At 41.4% G+C, this 23,959-nt stretch overlaps 1 pseudogene; it reads left to right on the top strand.

Annotated features, from left to right (window-relative positions):
- The window catches only part of LOC103303062 (WD repeat domain phosphoinositide-interacting protein 2-like), an 84,206-nt pseudogene extending 82,547 nt beyond the window's left edge, over positions 1-1,659 (top strand).
- The last annotated feature ends 22,300 nt before the right edge of the window (positions 1,660-23,959 follow it).

Below are 23,959 nucleotides of genomic sequence, written 5' to 3'. Positions count from 1 at the left end.
TTGTTGATGGTTCCTTTTGCTGTGCAGAAGCTTTTTATTTTGATGTAGTCCCATTTAGTCTCCATTGCCTTAGGACCTATGTCTGTAAAATACTGCTGCAACATATGTCTGCTAATTTGCTGCCTATTGACTGTTGTAGTTTTTTTATGGTTTCCCATCTAACATTCAAGTCCTTTAGCCATTTTGAGTTTGTTTTTGTGTATGGTGTAAGTTGGTGATCTATTTCCATTTTTTGCATTTCCCAGCACCATTTATTAAAGAGACTGTTTTGACTCCATTTTATGCTCTTGCCTCCTTTGTCAAATATTAATTGAAAATAGATGAAATAAAAAGCATCATGGCAACAAATGACAATGAAAACAGAACAATCCAAAATCTATGGGACACAGTGAAAGCAGTCTTAAGAGGGAAGTTCATAGCTCTACAAGCCTATCTCAAAAAACAAGAAACAATGGCAATAAATTATCTAACCCTACAGCTCAAAGAGTTAGAAAGAGAGTAATTCTGGTTATAAATTTTTCTCCCTTTCTTCTGTGGATAAGCTGGAACAGATCTCTGAATGCACTGATACTGAAGACGTGTGCATCGTGGAAAGATTGTTCTTGAGCAGCTTGGTGGCCATCGTCAGCCTTAAAGCTCCTCGGCAGCTAACAGTTTGACACTTTAAGAAGGGACTGAGATCTGCAACTACAGCTACTCCAACACCATCCTGGCTGTGAAGCTGAACAGGCAGAGGGTCATCGTGTGCCTGGAGGAATCTCTGTACATCCACTACATTCGGGATATGAAGGTGCTGCACACCATCCAGGAGACACCCTGAACACGGCAGGCCTTTGTGCAACAATGGCAACTGCTACCCGGGCAGCGCCAGCATCAGAGAGGTGCAAGTCTTCTACACCATTAACTTCAGAGCTGCCAACATCATCCCCGCTCATGATAGTCCTTTAGCAGCACTGGCTTTCGATACCATTGCTTCCAAGAAGGAGACCGTGATTAGGATGTTTTCCATTCCAGAGGGACAGAAACTATTTGAGTTCTGGAGAGGAGTTAAGAGGTGTGTGAGCATCTGCTCGCTGGCCTTCAGCATGGACGGCATGTTCCTTTCCACCTCCAGCAACACGGAGACTGTGCACATCTTCAACCTTGAGACTGTGAAGGAAAAGCCACAGGAGGAGCTTACCACCTGGACTGGCTACTTCAGGAAGGTGCTCCTGGCCTCCACCAGCTACCTGCCCTCCCAGGTCACAGAGATGTTCAACCAGGGCAGGGCCTTTGCCATGATCTGCCTGCCCTTCTGCGGCCACAAGAACATCTGCTCCCTGACCACAATTCAGAAGATCCCCCAACTGCTGGTGGGAGCATCTGACGGGTACTTGTACATGTACAACCTGGACCCCCAGGAGGGCGGCAAGTGCACGCTCATGAAGCAGCACAAGTTGGATGGCAGCATGGAGACAACCAGTGATATCTTAGACTCTGCCTCTCATGACTTCCCCTTGGTAACTCGACCTATAGCACAGCTGCATCTCCTGCATCTCCCATGAGACTGGCCTACACAGACCATTGGGGGACTGTGGGCGGCGCCTGGAGGAGGAAGCCAGCGCCCTGAGCCTGGAGGAAGACAGTGAGCACCCTCCCTTGATTCTCCAGACGGACTGAACTTGAGCTGTGAACTCTGATCCCATAGCAGAGAACACTGGCTGACAGAGGACTTTGTGTTATGCTGCTATGAACTTTGATCTGAGTTGGGGGAGAGGATGGCAGAGACTTAAAAAGAGAAAAAAATTGTAGTTGTAGTCTCTTTTCCTACTGAGAAATACATGGTTTTTACTTCAGTGGCTTTTAATCTGCTATGAATTTAGCTTTTTGTTTGTTTTCTCTTTTTGCCAAAATTAACTGGTGAAGCCCTTGAAAGCTCCTTGCTTTGTTTGCATGCATTAATGTGCCAAGCCAGCACAGGGCAGCCAGGAGCCACTGGTTACCAGCAGCTGTGTGGTTTCTCAGCTGTGCACACGGGGTGTGCAGTGCAGAGCAGGTCTGCTAGTCCAGCTGGTTCTGCTTGACCAGGTCTCAAGCTCCGGGCGGGGTGGCAGGGGTCCTCCCACAACTTCTCCTGGACCATGTCCTTCGCTTTATTTTGTTAATTTTTTTTTCCGAATTGGAAAATAAAAAAGAACAGATCCCCTGTCTCTCACCCAGTGGGGCGAACTGAGCCCTCCCTGGAGAAGAAACCCGGGTTCCAAAAGATATGTGATCAGTGCTGGGGCCCCGCCAGCAGGCGAGGGGATCCCAAGGCAGGTTCTGGGCATGGAGGCCACGGGGGCATAGGTTACCAAGGAGACAAAACTGAACCTCACGTCACCCTGCTTGGCCCCGGAGGATGGCTGGTTAGCCAGAGACGGGTAAGATTCCTCAAGGAAAGAACAACCTAAGACAGGCACAGTCGCAGAGGGGCCATCAGGAGAGAATTTGGGGATCAACAGAGGTGGGGCACAGACCCTCACCCCCCAACATTGCAGGGGCCTGAATCCTAGCCCCTTCTGAGGGAGGTCTCCTGCCCCCATGGCTGCTTCGTGCTTCCCATGCCCAGCTCAGATCAGGACCCCGGTGACCGACAGAGACTTGGCTGACAGCAGCTGCCCTCTCACTCCAACAAGAATTGTTTGAGTTGTCTTGTACTCATGGTGTGGGGAAGTGGGTTTATGATATCTAAATCCAGCCTACCACCAGGAATGCTCAGGACCTACTCAAGAAGGCAAATAATCCCTTCCACCAATATTTACAGGGTAAAATAAGATTGTTGTTAGAGTAATAAATTTTACAGTAAAATAGAAGTCAAGTTTTCAGGCAAATTTAAATTGGCTAGTTGAAATAAGCAAATATTCTAGAAAAATTAATTGTACTGGACAAAAAGGTGTTCCTAAAGTGTTAACTAAAATCTTTATTGGTACTGCATCTCATGATAAAATTGTGCACCATGTAATGAACCTAAAACAGTAATATTATAGTGCAAAAAAATTAAAATGTAAAAGCCATCAAGACTACATTATAAAATTTTCAAAAACCTCCTAACATTTAAATCAAAAAAGGAGGGGATAGTAGAGGAATATCATGTAAGGAAAAATATCCTGTAAGTAAATTACATCTAGAAAATTAATACTTTAGAAAATTAATTGTAAGGCTAAAAGCAAGACACCCATGAAAAACACACAAGGTGACAAAACAAGCCAGAGGAAAATCATTTGGGCAAAAAATGAAAAAGGATCCCCAGTTAAATTTATAGAAAATATTCCTTTATTAACTTTTGGTCGAAAATATGTTTGTATATTTTCAGAAAACAACTCCGAGACCATGTGGATTCCAGCAACAGAGAGGAATCGACAGGACTACTCCAGCCATGAAGGCAGAAGAGAAGCAGTCCAGAGACGGAAGATGCTGATGTGGCCTTCCCATACTAGCAGTTAACAGCTGTGCATCACTGCAGGTTGCCCAGGACCAAACCAGAGACAGTCGGACCTGCATTACCACCATTTGTCCACCATCCAGTACTGAAATGTCAGTGCTGACATGTACACATAAGGAACTGTTGGACATTGAAATTGGGTCTCAAAAGAACTGTTGGCCCAGAAAGAAACTCACTACACACTGATTCATTTGCCTGTCACCATAACCATTATTGCTTGTCTCATTTTCAGTTCTTATAAGTGTATTTCTAATAGCATATGATCTCACTCATCTAGGGGAAATAATGAACAACATAGACTGATGAACAAGAACAGACCCAGAAACAAGGAGGCATGGATAAGACTGTCGGGCTTCAGGGGGAGGGTAGGGAAGGGTGGGGGTAAAGGGGAGAGATCAACCAAAGGACTTGTGTGCAAGCACATGAGCCTAACCAGCGGTTAAGGACAACAGGGGGGCGGGAGTATGTGTGGGGAGGGGTGTGGGATGGGAATGGGGGGATGAGAACAAATATGTGATAGCTTAATCAATAAAGAAATTCAAAAAAAAAGAACAGATCCAGACACAAGGTGCAGGGGAGGTTGGAGGTAGAGATCAACCAAAGGACTTGTATGCATGCATATAAGCATAACCAGTGGGCACAGACACTGGGGCGGTGGCATTTGCCCTTTAGGGTGAGAGTGGGGGGTGGTCAATGGGGGAAAAAGGAGACATATGTAATACTTCAAACAGTAAAAAAATAAAAATAAAAATAAATAATGGATAGAACATCCAGACATAATATTAACAAGGTAATAGAAGACTTGAACAACACTACAGCCCAAATGGATGCAACAGACATACAGAGAACATGTCTCAAAACATCAGCAAAAGACACATCCTTTTTAAGCACATATAGAACATTCTCTGGGATAAATCACATGCTAGATCACAAAACAAGTCTTAAAAATTTTATGAAGACTGAAATCATACCAACAATTTTTTCAGACCGATAGACCCTCCTTTCCCCCAACTGGTGGGTAGAGTATGACATAACCTGCAGCCCAGAAATACCTAAGTGCCTAACCATGTACCTTATATGGACTATACATTGAATCACCAATCAGCACCTGCCAAATACCCAAAGCCCTTGTCCTTAAGTACCTGAGTGCCTAACTATGTACCTTATATGGACCATACATTAAGCCACCAATCAGCGCGCACCAAGTACCCTAAGCACCCATTTTTTCCCATTCCTCCCCCCAAAAGGAGTGCTCACCTCTGCACAGATTGCTGCTCTCCCCTTGTGAAACAGGTCTTTCTCCTAATAAAGCCTGTAATACCTGGTTTTCGGCTCCCTACTGATCTTTCATTCTGGTGCCAAAACCCAGGAGGGGCAAACTGGACCATATCCCGAGCATTTCAGGGAAGCGGTGGACAGTGGAAGCTCGACCCAGACTAACTTCCTGACTTTGCTCAGTGGTGCGTTCCTGGGTTGATTGGCCTGTCCCAGTCCCTTCTCAAACCCTGCTGAACCAGGACCCGTGGGGATCTCTTCACCTCCCACCCTCTAGTAGGCCTTCGGACCCAACTTACCCCCCCCTTTTTTTCTTGTTCCCTGTGACGTGGAGGGGCATTAGGGCCTCAGAGTTTCCCGTCTACTCGACTACTTGTACTATGAAAGCCCAGGTGCCTGGCTGGGAATATTCTCCTCTACTCCACGGGAAAAGTGTCTCGGGGTGACGATCTCGGAACCTTTTCTCTCTCTCTCTTTCTACAGGTTGGGTGAGGGAACAGGAGGATGCTCTTTGTTCCTTCCCCAACTTCCGATAGCCCTTCCTTCCAGTCATGGGGACCTCTCAATCCAAACCCCCTGGAAACACACCCTTAGGGTGTCTCCTCGCCAATCTCTCGACCCTTGGTCTTTCTGGCTACATCAAACCAAAGAAGCTAATTTTTTTTTTTTTCTGTAACACTGCTTGGCCACAATATAATCTCAATAATGGCTCTCAGTGGCCCGAGAATGGCACTTTTGATTTCAATATTCTTCGAGACCTAGATAATTTCTGCCACCAGATAGGGGAGGCCTCAGAGATCCCTTATGTACAAGCTTTCTTTTTCCTCCACTCCCACCCCTCACTTTGTTCCTCATGTTCCACTGATCAGATCCTCCTCGCAAAGTCCCCTTCGCCCCCTCAAACCAGTCCTCAGTCTTCTGACACTTTCTCTGTCTTCTGACACTTTCAACCCAGCCGATCATTCTTCTCCACCTTTCCCACCAACCTCCACCCCTTATACATCTTCTCCCTCACCTGCAGTAGATTCCCAAAACCCAGACCCTCTTAACCAGTAACCACCTTCTCCCCAGTCCCTGAGAGCCCAAATCCTGAGAACATGAGCTCCAAAACAGCCTTTTCCATCTAACACTCATTCTCAGGCCACCCAAAGACTGCCTTCCTCAACAGCCTCTTCTATTCCTGCATCCATTCTACCCCTGAGGGAGGCAGCAGGAACTGAGGGCATAGTCTGAGTCTATGTCCCATTCTCTATGTCCAGCCTCACACAGATTGAGAACCTTCTCAGTTTTTTTTTCCACTGACCTGATCACCTTTACTAAGGAGCCTGACCCAGTCCTATGTCCTGACTTGGCATGACATCTATGTCCCCCTGTCCTTCTCTATAGAAATTTACCATGTTAGACCCCACTTTCCCAGAGGGAACCCTTCTTCTAAATACCCATTTTATATCCCAATCAGCCCCCGACATAATCCCCGACCTATCCCTCCCCCACTAAAGGACATTCTCTCTCGCCCCCACGAACTCTGGACCTACTCCTTTGCCCACCCTCATCAACACAACCTTCCATCTACTCTCTAACATCAATCCCTCCTTCTCTACATTCTGCTGGATTTGTCTGTTAACTGGCTGGAACCCTCATCATAGCCACTCCAATCCCAACCTGTTGGACCACTAACTTAACTCTTATCTATACTAAACCTCAACACACTCTATACAACATCTCTCTCTTTAATATGAAAAATACCACCTGTTTAACAAATACTTCTCAAAGTACTACTTCAACTACCCCTGCACCTTACTACTGTACACAATCTATAAATTTACCCCCTCCCTTAGCCTGCCCTCCACCAGGTATTTTTCTCCTCTGTGGGACTACAGCTTACACCTGTGTCTCCCAGGACCTGCCACACTCGCTCTGTCTTTATGTCTTCCTAACCCCCAATCTTTCTATCAGAACAGAGGGAGAACTCGAATCCTCTCTTGGTCTTCTCAGACCTCGCCACAAAAGGGCGGCCCTTGTTCCCCTCTTAGTGGGTACGGGAGTCCTCACTGCAGTAGGGATAGGAGTAGGAAGCATTTCCTCCTCTGTTCATTTCTACCACAAATTGTCTGCTGAATTTTCAGAAGATATCTCCATCATTAGCAATTCCCTTGAATCCCTTCAAAGGCAGGTAGACTCCTTAGCAGCAGTAGCCTTATAGAACTGGTGTACTTTAGATCTCTTAACAGAAGAGAAAGGGGGTACCTGTGTCTTTCTTGGGAAAGAATGCTGCTACTTTGTTAACGAATCAAGAATTGTCAAAGATCACATTAAATCCCTCTGAGACAGGATTGACCAAAGACAACGTAACCAGCAAGAAGGGGGGTATGCCATTTTTGGCTCATTTGCCCCATGGCTCCTCCCATTATTAGGCCCACTGGCATTTATTCTTTTAATTTTGCTCTTTGACCCCTGTCTCATGCGCTGTTTCACTAGTTTTTTGCAGAACAGAATGCAGGTGTTGGCCAACCAGAAGGTGGGAGACACCTATCTGACTTTGAATTCAGAACCTAGAGATACCTATGTCACCAGAATCTTTGAGACCCCGCATCGATGCCCCTGACGACACCCCCTCTCAAGCAGGAAGCAACTATGGAAGACGGACCTTTGCCCCCTGACCTTTCCCAGACTTTCAATTTTTTTATTATTACCAAAAGCCTGGAATGATAGATCCTCCCTTCCCCAGACTGATGGGTAGAATATGACATAACCTGCAGCCCGGAAATACCTGAGTGCCTAACCATGTACTTTATATGGACTATACATTGGACCACCAATCAGCACCTGCCAAATACCCTAAGCCGTTGTCCCTAAGTACCTGAGTGCCTAACTATGTACCTTATATGGACCATTCATTAAGCCACTAATTAGTGTGCTCCAAGTACCCTAGCCCCCATTCCTTCCCATTCCTCCCCTCAAAAGGAGTGCTCACCTCTGCATGGGTTGCTGCTCTCCCCTTGCTAGACAGCCCGGAAGGTCTTTCTCTTAATAAAGCCTGTAATACCTGGTTTTCAGCTCCTGACTGATCTTTCACAGACCATAATGAAATAAAACTAATAATTAATAACAAAAGAAAAAAAATAAAATGTAGACATATAAAACCTAAACAACACATTCTTGAACAACCAGTGGATCAAAGAAGAAAGAAAAGGGAAGTTAGAATATAACTTGAGGCAGGCTAAAATAAAAACTTAACATATAAGTACTTATAGGATGATTTTATAGGAAGTATTAAGAGAAAAGTTTGTAGTGATAAATGGCTATATTAAAAGAAAAATAGCTCAGATAAACTCTATAACTTTATAACTCAAGAAACCATAAAAATAAGAACAAATTAAGCCTAAATAGCCAAAGGAAATAAATAATTAAGACTAGTGTAGAAATAAACAAAATAGATAATAAAAACCATAGAAAATATCAAGGAAAATGAGTAGGATTTTTGAAAAGATAAGTAAAATTGACATACTGCTACATAGACTAACTTACAAAAAAGAGCGAAGACTCAAAAAATCAAAAATGAAAGAGGAGACATTATAAGTGATGTCATGTAAATAAAAAATATATATAAACAATTTGACACCAACAAATTGGTTAAGCTAGAAGAAATGTACAAATTCCCTGATACACACAAGCTACCAAAACCGAATAATGAAAAAAAAAAATAGAACACCTGAAGAGACCCAGAAGTAGTACTAGTAAAAAAATTGAATCAGTAATCAAAACACTTATAACAATGAAAGACCAGGACCAGAGAACTTCACTGGTGAATTCCATCAAATATTTAAAGAAGAACCAATGGCAATTATTTTAAAACTCTTCCAAAAAATATTTAAAGAAGAACCAATGGCAATTATTTCAAAACTCTTCCAGAAGAAAGAATAATTCCAAACTCATTTTGTGAGGCCACCATTACCTTGATACTGAAATCAGACAAAGACACTACAAGAAAGGAAAACTACAACCAATATCCCTGATGAACATAGAAACATTCTCAGCAAAATACTAGCAAATTGAACCTCAATAACATATTAAAAGAATAAATTATCATTACTAAGTGGAATGAATTATTGGAATGCAAGGATATTTTAACATATGAAAATACATTGGTGTTTACATCACATTAACAGAATAAAGTTTAAAAATAATTTGATGATCTCAATAGACAACAAAAAATAATTTGACAAAATTCAATATTGTTTCATAATAAAATGAAGACAATAATCTGGGAACAGTAGGAAATTGACTGAACTTAAAAACCTTAAATGAATAGTTAAAAGCTGACATCATCTTCAACAGTGAGAAACTGAAAGTTTATTCTCTAAGATCAGGAAAAGAGACAAGGATGCCCCTTTTCCACTTTTTCTCATCATAGTATTAGAAGTCCTAACTACAATATTTAGGGCAGAAAAAATAAGTAAAAGGTATCCAAATCTGAAAGGAAGTAGTAAAATTATCTCTGTTCATAGGTGATATGATTTACATTTAGCAAACCTTAATGACTCCAAAAAACCCACAACTGTTAGACCTAACAAAGTGCTTCCATACACTAATAACTAACATTCTAAGAGGAAATTAATAAAGCCAACCCATTTGAAATAACATCAAAAGAATACATATGAATAGACTTAAGCAAAGTGAAAGACTTGTATACTAAAAACTATAAAACATTGATAAAAAACACTTGAATTAAGACACAAATAAAAGACATACCTTATTCATAAATCATAAGACTTAATATTGTCAAGGTGTCCACACTACCAGACATTTATAGATTCAATGCAATCCTCAACAAAATCTCAATGTCATTTTTTGCAGAAATAGAAAAAAAATCTTAAAATTCACATAGAATCACAAAAGACCGAGATAGCCAAATACAGCTTCATCAAGAATAACAAAGCTAAAGGCAAAATGCATCCTGATTTCAAAATATATTAAAAAGCTATAGTAATTAAACAGTATAGTACTCTCATAAAAAGCAGACACTTAAACCAGTGGAACAGAATAAAAAAAACCAGAAATGAATCCATGCATATACATTCAACTGATTTTCAATAAGAATTGAGAAAGGGTAATCTCTTCAACCAATGCTGCTGAGAAAAATGGATATCCATGTGCAGAGGAAATGAAATTGGATGCATATATTACAACATACACAAAAATGAAGGCAAAGTGGATTAAAGACTAACATGTGAAAAAATGAAACCAGAAAACTTCTAGAAGAAAACACAAAGAGAAACTTATTTACATTAGTCTTGGCAATGATTTCTTACATATGATGCCCAAAGCACAGGCAAAGACAGCCTAAACAAACAAGTGGGGTTACATTTTAAAAATGGACCTTAATTTTAGAGAACATTTTATGAATCTGACCCCAAAGGCAAGGGAAGTAAAGGCAAAAATAAATGAATGTGACTATATAGAACTAAAAAGTTTCTGTACAGCAAAATAAACCACTGACAAATCAAAAAGGCAGCCAACCAAATGGGACATGATAGTTGCAAACAACACCTCCAAATAGTGGTTAATATCCAAAATACTACTATTCCATGCTTCAATGTCTTTGAATCTATTTTGTTCATCAGTTTATTTTGTTCTTTAGATGCCACATATGAGTGACATCATGTGATACTTGTCTTTCTTTGATTGGCTTATTTCACTTAGCATAATACTCTCCAGGTCCTTCCATGATGTCTCAAAGGGCAAGAGATCCTTCTTTTTTTACTGCTACTTAGTATTCAATGGTGTAAATGTACCACAGCTTTTTTATCTATTCATCTACTCATGGGCACTTGGGCTGTTTCCAGATCTTACTAGTGTATAATGAACTCTTATCAATTAACACCAAACAAACAATCCAGTTAAATGAGTATAGGACCTGAATAGACACTTCTTCCAAAAGGACATACCAATATCCAACAGATACATGAAAAGATGCTCAACTTCACTAGTTATTAGGAAAATGCAAATCAAAACGACAATGAGATATCACCTCATACCTGTTAGTATTAGAATACTAATAACAAGTATTGGGGAGGTTATGAAGAAAAAGGAATCCTCATTTACTGCTGGTGGGAATGTAGATTGGTACAGATGCTATGAAAAACAGTATGGAGGTTCCTCAAAAAATTAAGAATAGAATTACTATATGGCCTTGCTCTGGGTATCAATTTGAGTTACCATATACTCTTCTTCTGGGTATCTATGTGTACAAATTAAAAACATTTATTTGCAAAAAAATATATATGAACTTTTATATTCATTGAAGCACTATTCATGGTGGAAAACATAGAAATAACTGAAGTGTCCTTTGATATATGCTTGGATAAAGAAAACGTGGTACATATATACTATGGAATACAACTCAGCCATAAGAAAAGATGAAATACTGCCATTTGCAACAACATGGATTGATCTTGAGAAGATCATGTTAAGCAAAATAAGTCAGACAGAAAATGTTAAGAACCATATGATTTCATTCATATGTGGGATATAAAACAAAGCAACAAATGGGCAATCAAGAAAAAAACCCTCATAGACACAGACAGTAGTATGGTGGTTACCAAAGGGAAAAGGGAAAGAGTGATGGGTGGTAGTAAAGAGTAAAGGAGGTCAAATATATGGAAGATGATTTGACTTGGGGTGATGCGCACACAATGCAATATACAGATTATGAGTCATGGAATTGTACACTTGAAACCTATATAATTTTATTAACCAATGTCACCCCAATAAATTCAATTTAAAATTGAAAGTAAGTATCTTGGCCAATTAAAATAGAATAACCACCCTGGATCCGGGTGAGGCCTCGTGCACCTAGGCCCGGGTGAGCCCAAGTGGCCCTGGGTCTGGGAGAGGCCAAGCGTCCCTGGGTCCGGGTGAGACCATGTGTCCCAGGATCCGGGTGAGGCCTCGTGCACCTAGGCCCGGGTGAGGCCACGTGCCCCTGGGTCTGGGAGAGGCCAAGCGTCCCTGGGTCCGGGTGAGACCATGCGTCCCTGGATCCGGGTGAGGCCTCGTGCACCTAGGCCCGGGTGAGCCCAAGTGGCCCTGGGTCTGGGAGAGGCCAAGCGTCCCTGGGTCCGGGTGAGACCATGTGTCCCTGGATCCGGGTGAGGCCTCGTGCACCTAGGCCCGGGTGAGGCCACGTGCCCCTGGGTCTGGGAGAGACCAAGCGTCCCTGGGTCCGGGTGAGACCATGTGTCCCTGGATCCGGGTGAGGCCTCGTGCACCTAGGCCCGGGTGAGCCCAAGTGGCCCTGGGTCTGGGAGAGGCCAAGCATCCCTGGGTCCGGGTGAGACCATGTGTCCCTGGATCCGGGTGAGGCCTCGTGCACCTAGGCCCGGGTGAGCCCAAGTGGCCCTGGGTCTGGGAGAGGCCAAGCGTCCCTGGGTCCGGGTGAGACCATGTGTCCGTGGATCCGGGTGAGGCCTCGTGCACCTAGGCCCGGGTGAGCCCAAGTGGCCCTGGGTCTGGGAGAGGCCAAACGTTCCTGGGTCTGGGTGAGACCATGTGTCCCTGGATCCGGGTGAGGCCTCGTGCACCTAGGCCCGGGTGAGGCCACGTGCCCCTGGGTCTGGGAGAGGCCAAGCGTCCCTGGATCCAGGTGAGACCATGCGTCCCTGGATCCGGATGAGGCCTCGTGCACCTAGGCCCGGGTGAGCCCAAGTGGCCCTGGGTCTGGGAGAGGCCAAGCGTCCCTGGGTCCGGGTGAGGCCATGCGCCCATAGATCCATCCGGGTAAGGCTGGGTCCCAGGCCCGGGTGAGACCACGCGCCCCTTGGGTATGGGTGAGCCACGTGCCCCTTAATCCGGGTGACGCCGTGCCCCTGGGTTCGGCCGAGACCAAACCAGAGGGAGTCGGACCTCCATTACCACCATTTGTCCACCATCCAGAGCTGAGGGGTCAGTGCGGACATGTACACATAAGGAACTACTGGACATTGAAATTGGGTCTCAAAAGAACTGTTGGTCCAGGGGGAAGCTCGCTACAGATTGATTCATTTGCCTGTCAGCATAACTATTATTGCTCGTCTCACATTCAGTTCTTATTAGTATATATCTAGTGACATATGATCTCGCTCATCTAGGGGAAATGATGAACAACATAGACTGAGGAACAAGAACAGAACCAGAAGCAAGGAGGCATCGAGCGGACTATCGGGCCTCAGAGGGAGGATAGGGGAGGGGAGGGGGGGGGTGGGGGGGGGGGGAGAGTTCAACCAAAGGACCTGTATGCATGCATATAAGCCTATCCAACGGTTAAGTTCAACAGGGGATTGGGGCATGCGTGGGGAGAGGGGTGGGATGGGAATGGGGGGATGAGGACAAATATGTGATACCTTAATCAATAAAGAAATTAAAAAAAAATAAAGTGCATTAAGGTACATTAAAAAAAACAAAATAAAATAAAATATGCATGTTGCCATCACTGAAGTCCACATCCCCCCAAAATCTCCCTCCAGCTTTTCCTGTTCTTGGCACTATTCACCAGTTCACCATTGCTACAATCTTGTCTTTTCAGAATATGTAACTTTGGATGTTGGCATTTGCCACTCTGGAGAAAATCTTCAGATCCAACCACATTGCTGTGTGTGTATATCTATAATTTGTGCTTTTTACTCTATGGATGTATCACAGTTTATCCATTCACTTGCTGGAAGGGAATTCCATTAGGGGTGAGTTCGTATTGAGTGATTTTGCATAGAGCTGCTACCAACATCCATGTCTAAGTTTGAGTATGATCAGAAGTTTTTATTTCTCTTGGGGAAAAAAAAAAAAGGAGTGGATTGCTGGGTCATTTGTTAGTTGTTAGAAACTACTATGTAGCTGAAGCATGTTGTTTCCTACCAACAAATAAAAAAAGAAAAGGATTTACAGTTTCTCCATATTCTCATCAGTCATTAGATTGTCAGTATTTTTTCATTTGAACAATTCATAGGTGTGTAGTGGTATCTCATTGTGATTTTAATTTGCATTTCTCTAATGGCACATCTTCTTTATCCAATCATCTATCTTTTAATGTACCTGTTTCCTATTCTTAGATAATCTTTTGTAAAGTGTTCAAGTTTTAACACATTTTTAATTATATATTGTCCGGCCAGTGTGGCTCACTGGCTGAGTGTCAACCCACAGTTTGATTCTTAGTCAGGGCACATGCCTGAGTTGCAGGCTCAAACCCCAGTAGGTGGCATGCAGGAAGCAGCTGATAAATGATTATCATCATTGATATCTCTCCCTTTCTCTCTGAAATCAATAAAAATATATTAAAAATAATAAATATATTTTATTATTTTTGTGACTTGAGAATTGTTTGTATAGTCTGAAATTCTATTCCTATATTAAATTTTTGATTTGTAAATATGTTAAAAAAATAAATAAATAAAATAGAATAACCAGAATGAATTATTTGTCAAGCTACTTAATGAGTAAAAAACACATCCTTTAATTAAAGTATTCATTTTTTAAATTTATTGATTGATTTTAGAGAGAGTGAGGAAGGGGTATATAGAGAGATCGACATTGATATGTTGTTCCACTTATTTATGCATTCATTGGTTGATTCCTGTATGTGTCCTGAACAGGGATTGAACTTGCAACCTTGGCATTTCGGGACAATGTGCTAACTAACTGAGCTACCTGGCCAGGGCTAGCATATTCATTCTTTAAACAAATGCTGAATACTTATTATGCACTAGGTAAGGCAGTGTACCATGTACCAAAAAGACCAAAAAAATTCCCATTTTCATATAGCTTTCATTCTACTGCAGAAAATGTCATTCATAATGATGTAATTAATAACAAAAATTAACACAGAATTTATGTAGATGTTATTTAGGCAATATAAAATATGGGGATTAGATAAAATGAGTGTGTGCTTTGTAGTAAATACAAAATTTTTCTGTACCAGAAGTGAGATATTACCTGGGCATTAAAGAAAATAATATAGAGCTTTTTTTTTTTTTTTTCCCTGGGTCTAGCTTTTAATTAATAAGTTAGAAATAACTTCATAAATTATTTCCCTGTATCTTCCAAGAATATCCCCATTGTGTACACTGAAATAATATAATCTGAATATTTACTAAGAACTGTGAAAAATGAGATTTTTTTTTGCTAATTATTATTCTGGCTTTACTCTGATCTTCTTAAAGGTGAAAATCTACTATAATTCATATCTGCATCCTCCTTTCACCCAAACTGTCACATAGTAGTCACTTGTATGTTTGCTAAGTTATTTTTTTCTTACTTGTTCATATACATTTAATCAATCTAAGATCAAGAATGCATGATAGGCAAATGTAAGATGGCGGCTAGCAGGACAGCAGTGATGGAGAGGGTATGAGTGAGTGAGGGAATAAAAGGGGCATGTGTGGATGTGTGTGGTGTGTGCATGTGTGAGTAAGGAACAGTTAGATCTCACAAGAGTCTTGGGGGCTGGCAGACCAGGCTCTCCTGGATGGGGAGACCCTGCCACCGCTGTAGGCACTCCCCAGTCTGCGGGGCTCATGCATGGAGCCCACACCATCTTGAAGGGGAGAGTGGTCTCCACTAGGAGCCCAGCCTCACCACCACTCAGACTGGCCTTGGACGCTACCTGGGACCCTGCAGCCACTTCGGCCAAAGTTGTTCTGCCTTGACTACAGACTCACAGACCCAAGGACTTCAGCTCCCCTCTCCCCCCTGGCTGCTGGCTCCTGGGCCTCTCAGGCACATGGCTCCAGTAGCAGACCCTGTAATGTCCACCTGTCTGGTGGGCTCCTGGGCCCCTCAGTGAACCACTGGATGTGCGCCTCTCCAACCAGGGGTGCACGGCAACATCAGCAGAAACCATGACTTCCCCTCCCTGGAAGCTGGCTTATGGAAACTGCAGTCATGCTGTTTCAGCAGCAGACCCCGTGACACCCACCTCCCTGGCTGTGGCTCCTGGGTCCCTTAGTGAGCCTCTGGGTGCATACCTCTCCAACCAATTGTACAGGCTCTAGCTGTAAAATCTGTGACTACCACTTCCCTGGCCTCTGGGCCTTGGGTCCCTTAGTGAGTTGCTGAGTACACGCCTCTCCAGACATGGATGCATGGCCCCAGTTGCAGACCCCATGACTTCCCCCTCCTGGGCTGCTGTCTTCAGGATCTGTTGAGGGCTTGCCTGTCTGGCCAAGGTCGAGCTGTTTCAACCACAGACTCTGTGATTTCCACATCCTCAGCTGCTGGCTCATAGATCCCCTCATGATTTGTAGTGTGACATTACTCCAGCAAGAGTCACATCACATCAGAGCCACGCTACCTCAGGGTAAGGACATGGGAGACCATCATCCCAAGCCATGTACTCCAGGACCTCACAGTGAGTGCACACCAGTGTGACATCAGGCAACCCTTGTCACAAGAACCTAAACCAAGAGCACATCCACAAGAGAATGCACAATGAGGCCAGGGGTGAATCACATTATCAGACAATCTGTGATGAGACTTCATCCATGAACAAGAAACTAACATTAAAGACCCAACTATGTCAGGAGAACCCAAATAACTCAAGTAGCGGGCTCCACTAGAAAACCAAGCTCAGGAGATCTGAGAGACTGCACCACTGGGTCCCACAAATTACCAACTACATAGGACCACACCCAAAAGAACCTGGGTAGCAAGTAGTTGGATCTAAGACATAGAAACAAATAAAATGGGACAGAATAAATGAGGAGACAAAGAAACAATCCCCAAAGGAAAGAAAAAGTGGAATTGCCATAAAAAGAATTAAATGAAATGGAGGCAAGTAATTTGTCAGAGAAAGAATTCAGAATAATGGTTAGAAGGATGCTCAAATGTCTGGATTACAAATACACACAACTCAATGAGAATTATAAGGAGCTGAATGAGAATTTCATCAACATGAATAAGAATCAAGAGGAAATGAAGAATGACATAGCTGCAATAAAGAACACAATGGAAAACTTCAACAGAAGACTAGAAGTGGAAGACCGAATTTGTGAGTTAGAAGACAAAGTAGAAAAAACACCCAAGTTGAACAGCAACTGGAAAAAAAATAATTAAAAAAACAAGAGGAGGTAGTAAAAATGGCGGCTGAATAGAGATGTGTTCTAAGACTGGTCCTGGGGCAGAGAATAAGAACTGCTGAGATTCACACGGGGAGTGTCTGTTGGCAAGCTAAGGGACAGCTAAACTGCAGGAGAAGGTGGAGGAGTGCTAGGCAGGGTTCCCCTGACCGTGCAGCACCCACAATGGCTGGGTCCCCTCCAGGAGCAGCGGGGTCAGAGGAGGAAAACTCGCCATCTTGCAAGGAAAGGAGGGTTTTATTGGAGGCCTGACTTTCTGCAACAACGGCGAACACTGAACAGCTGTGAGCACCAGAACACCGGCCCCCAATCTGCGCAAACACACGGATTCAAAGGAACTCTACTGCACCAAGAAAAGGTCAGATTTCGCGGGGATAAGGTGAGGTTTCTTGTTCCAGCTGCGGGAGAGGGAAGTGCGCGAACTGCAGGAACTGCAGGACTGGGGAAGTCTGTGCCTAAAAAAATCCACGGCTGTTGGAGCTGCCGAGATCCGTGAATGTGGAAGGGGGTCCTCTGAGCTGCTAACAGAAGGGTTCTCTGAAAAACAACCCATTTTGGTCTGACGAGGAGGGTCAGACTGAGAGTTTTTCGGAGTACAGGCTGCTTAGTCTTGTGTGGAGATCCACTGTCCGCACACTTGGGCTTGTTCCGATTCTGATTACTAAGCCCAATACATAGGAAAACCCAGTTGGGGAATACCCTGAGACTGCAGGGGGAAGTTGTTTCTCCGGAACCTGGGGAGCGGAGCTGGGAGTGACCATCAGAGAGGCAGCTCTGAGGCGCACACTTCCACAAACCAATAGTGAGTATCATAGGGAAAAAAAAAGCTAGAGAGGCCAGGAAGTCAATCCAGAAACACTGCCACCCAGTGGCTGAAACACAAATTGTCGCTGGTTTAATAAAAAATAATTACGAGAAATTAAGATACCGCCCGTTTAAAAATCAGGACTGGCTTACAATACTGAGGAATAGTGGAATGAAGGGAACTCCAATACAGCCCAGACCGGCAAAGAGGCGTACCAAACAGAACAATAGCGGAAGTGAATGACCGGCACTATTGCACATTTTATTCTTCTTATTTTTTATTTTAATTTTTTTATCTTAATTTTTTATATTTTAATGTTTTATTTTTTATTTTCATTTTTTGCATCTTTTACTTAAGAAACTAATTTTTTTTCCTCACTCGATATTCACCTTTTTAATTATTACATTTTTATTTTCAATCAGCATTATATTACTATTATTTTACTTTTTTTTAAGTGTCATTTAATTTGCTCTTTGTTTAATTTTGGGATTAGTGTCCTACATTCTATTTGCATCTTTCCTTTAACATTGTTTTACCCTATCTCAATGCAAATTTTATGCCATCACTCTCTTCCTAACCTTTTCCCTTTTGGTCTCCTGTTTATCTTAACCCTTTCTGGCTTTAGATTTTCCCTATTCTTTCAGTTTACCCTCTGCTAAAATGTCACCCTACTTATATATTTAATGTCCAACCCCCTGCTCCAAGTCCATACACACCTCTCTCTACGCTACCTTAACTAAAAAATATATATATATATTTTTTTTTTTCTCTCTGGCCTTTTGTTGTTGTTTGCTTAAATGTTGATTAGATTGAATTTGTATGCTTTTTTATTAGATTGTTTTGTTTATTCTTTTTTTGTTTGTTTGGTTCTTTTGCTTGCTTTGTTTTTGTTTGTTTTTTATTTCTGTTTTCCCTTGCCTCACTTGATATTAGTTGGTGTTGTAGTTTGTATTAACCTCCAGGTTCGTGTAGCTGGCATTTGCTGGGATTAGTGGTTGTTCTATTGGAGTTTACTCCCCATATTTATAGTTTGTTCCCCTTTTCTCTCTTAGTATGATTCTTGTCTCTCTTGCTTTTTTTTTTTTTTTCTTCTCTTTTCTCAAGTTCATTTTCACACTCCTTTTTTTGTTCTGTCTTTTTATTCTTCCTACTCCTTTCCTATCCCCTAATTTGTCATTCTCTGGGGGACTCCTTTATTGGAGGTTATTAATATCGTGAATACAATTCTGTTCAGTGCCTTGTGTGTTGTACCTGGTTGTGTTGTATTTTGTACCTTTAAATCAACACAGGAGAGAGAGAACTATATAACCAGACATCTGGAGAAGAGAGACCATGGGGAGACAAAGAAATAGCCCCCATAGGAAAGAAAAGCAGGCATCACCAGAAAAGGAAGTAAATGAATACGAGGCAAGCAACCTATCAGAGAAAGAATTCAGAGAAATGGTCATAAGGTGGCAAAAAAAAAAAAAGAATGGAAGACAAATTCAACAATATGAGTAAGAACCAAGAGGAAATGAAGAAGAACCAAGAAGAAATGAGAAATGACATTGCTGCTGTAAAGAACTCAATAGAAAGCATCAAGAGTAGACTAGAAGAAGCAGAGGACCGCATAAGTGAGCTAGAAGACAAGATGGAAAAAAAAATACCCAAATAGAACAGCTTCTAGAAAAAAAATTAGAAAGCATGAGGAGAGCCTAAGGGAACTTTGGGACAACACGAAACAAAACAACATCCGAATAATAGGGGTAGCAGAAGGAATGTAAACTGAGCAAGGAATAGAAAACCTGTTTGAGCTGAAACCGGTTTGGCTCAGTGGATAGAGCGTCAGCCTGCGAAATGAAAGGTCCCAGATTCGATTCCGGTCAAGGGCATGTACAAAGGTTGCGGGCACATCCCCGGTAGGGGGTGTGCAGGAGGCAGCTGGTCGATGTTTCTCTCTCATCGATGTTTCTAGCTCTCTATCCTTCTCCTTTCCTCTCTGTAAAAAATCAATAAAATATATTTTTTAAAAAAGAAAACCTGTTTGAAGAAATAATAACAGAAAACTTCCCTGATATAGGGATGAAAAAACCCACACAAATACAAGAAACTCACAGAGTCCCAAGCAAAATGAACCCCAAAAGACCGACACCAAGGCACATTATAATTAAATTGGCAAACACCAACGACAAAATAAGAATCTTAAAAGCGGCCAGAGAGAGACAGAAAGTTACATACAAAGGAACCCCCATCAGAATAGCAACTGATTTCTCAACAGAAACTCATCAGGCCAGAAGGGAATGGAATGAAATATACAAAGTCATGCAAAGGAAGGGTCTAAATCCAATAATACTGTACCCAGCAAGGCTATCAATCAAAATTGAAGGTGAAATCAGGAGCTTCACAGACAAAAAAGGACTAAGGGAGTTTATCACCACCAAACCAGCAATGCAAGAAATGCTAAAGGATCTGCTGTAAAAAAAAAAAAAAAAGAAAGAAAGAAAGAAATAGGAAGCAAAGAAGGAACACAGGGGTATAGAATAAAAATGGCGACAAATAAGTACCTATCAATAATAACTTTAAATGTAAATGGATTGAATGCCCCAATCAAAAGACACAGGGTAACTGATTGGATAAGAAAACAAAACCCATATATCTGCTGTCTACAGGAAACCTACCTCAGAAAAAAAGATGCATACAGACTGAGAATGAAGGGATGGAAAAAAGGTTTTCCAGGCGAATGGAAATAAAAAAAGCTGGAGTAGCAATACTTATATCCGACAAATTATATCTCAAAGTGAAGGACATAACAAGAGATAATGAAGGCCACTTCATAATACTAAAGGGAGCAATCCAACAAGAAGAAATAACCTTTGGAAACATATACGCACCCAATACAGAGACACCCAAATACATAAAAAAAAAACTCTGGAAGATATCAAAGGAGAGATTGACAGCAATACAATCATAGTAGGAGACGTTAATACCCCACTATTACCATTGGACAAATCCTCTAAACAAAAAATCAGCAAAGAAACATCAAGCCTAAATGACTCACTAGACCAGATGGAATTAATCGACATCTTCAGAACATTTCACCCCAAAGCCACAAAATCTACATTCTTCTCAAGTGCACATGGGTCATTTTCAAAGATAGACCATATGTTAGGACATAAGCAAAGTCTCTCCAAATTTAAGAAGATAGAAATCATATCAAGTATCTTCTCAGATCACAGTGACATAAAACTGGAAATCAACTACAATAAAAACAATCCAAAGAAATCAAACACATGGAGACTAAACAGCATGCAATTAAACAATGACTGGGTTACCAAAGACATCAAGGAAGAAATAAAAAACATCATGACAACAAATGACAATGAAAACACAACAATACAAAATCTATGGGACACAGTGAAAGCAGTCCTGAGAGGGAAGTTCATAACTACCAGCCTACTGCAAAAAAACAAGAAATATTGGTAATAAATGACCTAAACCAACAACTCAAAGAGTTAGAGAGAGAGCAACAAGAAAAGCCCAGTGTAAGCAGAAGGAAGGAAATAATAAAGATCAGAGTGGAGATAAACGACATAGAGACCAAAGAAACAATACAAAAGATCAACAAAATCAAGAGTTGGTTCTTTGAAAGGATAAACAAGATTTATGAACCTCTAGCCATTCTCACCAAGAAGCAAAGAGAGAGGACCCAAATAAACAAAATCAGAAATGAAAGTGGTGAAATAACAACAGACCCCACTGAAATACAAGGGATTGTTACAAAATACTACGAACAACTCTATTCCAAAAAACTGAACAACCTGGAGGAAATGGACATATTCCTAGAAAAATATTACCTTCCAAAACTCAATAAGGAAGAATCTAAACAGCTCAACATGTCAGTAACTATGGAAGAAATTGAAGCAGTCATAAAAAAGTTTCCGGGAAATAAAAGCCCAGGGCCAGACTGCTTCACAGGAGAGTTTTACCAAACATTCAAGGAAGAACTAAAATCTATCCTCCTCAGACTATTCCAAAAAATTCAAGAAGGAACACTTCCAGGCTCCTTCTATGAAGCCAGCATCACCCTAATACCAAAACCAGATAAAGACAACACAATGAAAGAGAATTACAGACCAATATCCCTCATGAACACAGATGCCAAAATCCTCAACAAAATTCTAGCAAATCGGCTCCAGCAGTACATCAGAAAGATCATACACCATGACCAAGTAGGATTTATCCCAGGAATGCAAGGATGGTACAATATCCGTAAATCAGTAAAGGTGATACATCACACAAACAAATTGAGAGATAAAAATCATATAGTCATATCAATTGATGCAGAAAAAGCATTTGACAAAATCCAACACCCTTTCTTGATAAAAAGTATCAACAAAGTGGGAATAGAAGGATCATACCTCAACATAATAAAAGCTATATATGATAAACCCACAGCAAACATCATACTCAATGGGAAAAAAAAACCAAAACCATTTCCCCTAAGAACAGGAACAAGACTCAGATGCACTCTCTCACCACTCCTTTTTGACATAGTACTGGAAGTATTAGCCATTGCAATTAGACAAGAAGAAGAAATAAGAGGCATCCAAATTGGAAAAGAACAAGTAAAGCTGTCCTTATTTGCAGATGAAATGATATTGTACATAAAAAACCCAAAAGACTCCATCAAAAAACTAATAGACTTAATAAATGAATTCGGCAATGTAGCAGGATACAAAATTAACGCCAAGAAATCTATGGCATTTCTATACACCAATAGTGAACTTACAGAAAGAGAGACTAAAAAAGCAATCCCATTACAATCACACTAAAAAAACTAAGATACCTAGGAATAAACTTAACTAAGGAGGTAAAAGACCTATACATGGAAAACTACAGGACACTGAAAAAAGAGATAGATGAAGACGTAAACAGATGGAAGAACATACAATGTTAATGGATTTGTAGAATCAACATCATTAAAATGTCCATACTACCCTAGGCAATCTACAGATTCTATGCACTCCCCATCAAAATACCAACAGCATATTTCACAGACATAGAAAGAACTCTCCAAAAATTCATCTGGAATAAAAAAAGACCCCGAATAGCCACAGTAATCCTGAGAAAGAAAAATAAAGTAGGAGGGATCTCAATACCAGACCTCAAAATGTATTACAAAGCCACAGTTCTCAAAACAGCCTGGTACTGGCACAAGAACAAACAGATAGATCAATGAAACCGAATAGATAATCCAGATATTGACCCAAACTACTATGCTCAATTAATTTTTGACAAAGGAGGCATGAACATACAATGGAGTCAAAACAGTCTCTTCAATAAATGGTGTTGGGAAAATTGGGCAGATACATGCAAAAAAATGGAGCTAGATCACCAACTTACACCATACATAAAAATAAACTCAAAATGGATACAGGACTTAAACATGAGATGGGAAACCATAAAAATACTAGAGGAATACACAGGCAACAAAATCTCAGACATATGCCAAAAGAACTTCTTCACTGACACTACCCCTAGGGCAATGGAAGCTAAAGAGAAAATCAACAAATGGGACTACATCAAAATAAAAAGCTTTTTTACAGCAAAAGAAACCATCAACAAAACAATAAGAAAGCCCACTCTATGGGAGAACATATTTGCAAATGCTATCACTGATAAAGGTTTAATCTCCAACATCTAAAACTGAAAATGGAACTCCCATTTGACCCAGTAATCCCACTCCTGGGAATATATCCGAAAAAAACTAGAAACACCAATCAGAAAGTATATATGCACCCCTATGTTCATATCAGCACAATTTACAATAGCTAAGATTTGGAAACAACCTAGGTGCCCATCAGCAGATGACTGGATCAGAAAACTGGTACATCTACACAATGGAATACTATGCTGCCATAAAAAAGATGGCATTCTCATCATTTGCAGCAACCTGGATGGAATTGGACAACATTATGCTAAGTGAATATAAGCCAGTCAATGAAAGAAAAATACCACATGATCTCACTCATTTATGGATAATAAAGAACATTATAAATTGATGAACAAAAATTTAGATACAGAGACAGTAAAGCATCAAACAGACTGTCAAATTACAGGGGGAAGGTTAGGGAGAGGTGGGGGAGATAAGAGATCAACCGAAGGACTTGTATGCATGCATATAAGCATAACCAATGGACACTAATATCTGGGGGTGAGGGCATGTATGGGTGTGGGGTGGGGGGTGCCAATGGTAAGATATGTACACATATAATACCTAAATTTAAAAAAGTGGGAAAAAAAAAGAGGAGAGTCTAAGGGAGCTTTGGGCAA

This window comes from Eptesicus fuscus, chromosome 1, assembly GCF_027574615.1.
Source record: "Eptesicus fuscus isolate TK198812 chromosome 1, DD_ASM_mEF_20220401, whole genome shotgun sequence".
NCBI lineage: Eukaryota > Metazoa > Chordata > Mammalia > Chiroptera > Vespertilionidae > Eptesicus > Eptesicus fuscus.
This window is presented reverse-complemented; position numbering and strand designations above follow the sequence as displayed.